The sequence below is a fragment of the Rhinolophus hipposideros genome, assembly GCF_964194185.1.
Source record: "Rhinolophus hipposideros genome assembly, chromosome: X".
Taxonomy (NCBI): domain Eukaryota; kingdom Metazoa; phylum Chordata; class Mammalia; order Chiroptera; family Rhinolophidae; genus Rhinolophus; species Rhinolophus hipposideros.
In genome coordinates, this window is record NC_138046.1 from 27,150,247 (window position 1) to 27,153,455 (window position 3,209).

Here is a 3,209-nt window from a genome sequence, read left to right on the forward strand (position 1 = left end):
TGGTTGTTTCCATGACTTGGCCACCGTAAACAAAGCTGCAACGAACATTGGAGGACACGTGTCTTTATGTATAAATGTTTTCAGATTTTTTGGGTAGATACCCAGGATAGGGATTGCTGGGTCATATGGTAATTCTATTCGTAATTTCTTGAGGAACCTCCACACTGCCTTCCATAATGGCTTGACCAGTCTGCATTCCCACCAACAGTGTATGAGGGTTCCTTTTTCTCCACAGCTTCTCCAACACTTGTTACTATATGTCTTGTTGATGATAGCCATTCTGACTGGGGTGAGGTGATATCTCATTGTGGTTTTCATTTGCATTTCTCTGATGATTAGTGATGTTGAGCATTTTTTCATGTGTCTATTTGCCATTTGTATGTCCTCTTTGGAGAAATGTCTCTTCAGGTCGTCTGTCCATTTTTCAATTGGGTTGTTTGTATTTTTGTTGTTGAGTTTCATGATTCTTTCTATATTTTGGACATTATCCCCTTATCGGAGGCACTGTTTGCAAAAATCTTCTCCCATTCAGTTGGTTGCCTCTTTATTTTGTCGATGGTTTCTTTTGCTGTGCAGAAGCTTGTAAGTTTCATATAGTCCCATTTGTTTATTTTAGCTTTTACCTCCATTGCCTTTGGAGTCAAAGTCATGAAATGCACTTTGAACCCAAGGTTTATAAGTTTAGTACCTATGTTTTCTTCTATGCAGTTTATTGTGTCAGGTCTTATGCTTAAGTCTTTGATCCATTTTGAATTAAATTTGGTACATGGTGACAGATAACAGTCCAGTTTCATTCTTTTGCACGTGGCTATCCAATTCTTCCAGCACCATTTATTGAAGAGGCTGTCTTTCCTCCATTGTATGTTTTTAGCTTCTTCGTCAAAAATTATCTGTCCATATTTATGTGGTTTGATTTCTGGGTTCTCAATTCTATTCCATTGGTCTATGTGTCTGTTTTTCTGCCAATACCATACTATTTTGATTATTATAGCCCTGTAGTAAAGGCTAAAGTCAGTCAGTGTGATACCTCCAGCATTTTTTTTTTTCTTAAGATTACTTTGGCTATTCGGGGTCTTTTGTGGTTCCAAACAAATCTGATGATTTTTTGTTCTATTACTTTAAAAAATGAAATTGGGATTTTGATGGGGATTGCATTAAATCTGTATATTGCTTTGGGTAATATGGCCATTTTAACTATGTTGATTCTTCCAATCCATGAGCACGAAATGTCTTTCCATTTCTTTGTGTCTTCTTCAAATTCTTTCAAAAAGGTATTAGAGTTTTCAACATATAAATCCTTCACATCCTTGGTTGAGTTTACTCCTAGGTATTATATTCTTTTTGCTGCAATTGCAAAAGGAATTGTTTTTTGCATTTCTTTTTCTGTGATTTCATTGTTAGTATATAGGAATGCAATGCACTTTTGTACGTTGATTTTTTAGCCAGCCACTTTACTGTATTCCTTGATTGTTTCTAATAGCTTTTTGGTGGAGTCTTTAGGGTTTTCTATATATAGCATCATGTCATCTGCAAAGAGTGATAATTTAACTTCTTCATTCCCAATTTGGATGCCATTTATTTTTTTCTCTTGCTTGATTGCTCTAGCAAGGGCTTCCAACTCTATGTTGAAAAGCAGAGGTGATAGGTTACAGCCCTGTCGTGTTCCTGAACGTAGAGCAAAGGGCTTCAGTTTTTCACCATTAATTATGAGATTAGCTGAGGGCTTGTCATAGATGGCCTTTATTAAGTTAAGGTATTTTCCTTCTATACCTATTTTATTAAGTGTTTTAATCATAAATGGATGTTATATCTTGTCAAATGCTTTTTCTGCATCAATTGATATAATCATATGATTTTTGTCCTTTATTTTGTTTATGTGATGTATTATATTGATGGATTTGCGGATGTTGAACCATCCTTGTGCCCCAGGGATGAACCCCACTTAGTCATGATGAATAATGTTTTTAATGCATTGTTGTATTCGATTTGCTAAAATTTTGTTTAGGATTTTTGGACCTTTATTCATCAGGGTAATGTTGGCCTCATTAAATGAGTTAGGGAGTACTGTCTCTTCTTCAAATTTTTGCAAGAGATTGAGCAGTATTGGTGCTAAATCCCCTTTGAAGGTTTCGTAGCATTCACTAGTGAAGACATCTGATCCCGGACTTTTGCTTTTGGGAAGATTTTGGATGACTGATTCAATTTCATTACTGGTGATCGGTCTCTTTAGATTTTCCAGTTTTTCATGGTTCAGCTTAGGAAGGCTGTATGTTTCTAAGAACTTGTCCATTTCTTGTAGATTATTGAATTTGGTGGCATATAGTTCTTCATAGCATTCTTGGATGATCCTTTGTATTTCTGTTGTGTCCGTGATAAGTTCCCTTTTTCATTTCTGATTTTGTTAATTAGTGTCTTTTCCCTTTTTAGATTAGTGAGTCCATCCAAGGGTTTGTCAATTTTGTTAATCTTTTCAAAGAACCAGCTATTTGTCACATTAATTTTTTCTATTGTCTTTTTATTCTCTATTTCATTTAGTTCTGCTCTGATTTTTGTTATTTCCTGTCTTCTGCTGACCTTCAGTTTCATTGGTCTTCTTTTTTTAGTTCTTAAGGTGTAACATGAGGTTATTTATTTGGGATTTCTCCTGTTTCTTGAGATAGGCCTGTAATGATATAAATTTCCCTCTTAAAACTGCTTTCGCTGCATCCCTAAAATTTGGGTAGGATGTATTTTCATTGTCATTTGTTTCTATATATATTTTGATCTGTCCTCTGATTTCTTGTTTGACCCAGTCGTTCTATAAAAGTATGTTGTTTAATCTCCATGTATTTGTGTTGTTTCCTGCTTTTTTGTGCAGCTGATATCCAATTTCAAACCCTTGTGATCAGAGAATATGCTTGGTATGATTTCAATCTTCTTAAATTTGCTGAGTCTGATTTCACGTCCCAATATATGGTCTATCCTTGAGAATGTTCCATGTACACTCGAAAGAATGTATAGTCTGATGTTTTAGGATGAAGAGCTGTATATACGTCAATTATGTCCATTTCATCTAATGTGTCATGTAGGGCTGCTATTTCGTTATTTGTTTTCTGTTTGGATGATCTATCCATAGCTGTCAATGATGTATTTAAGTCCCGTAGTACAATTGTGTTTTGGTCAATGTCTCCCTTTAGTTCTGTTAGTAGTTGCTTGGTGTATTTTGGTGC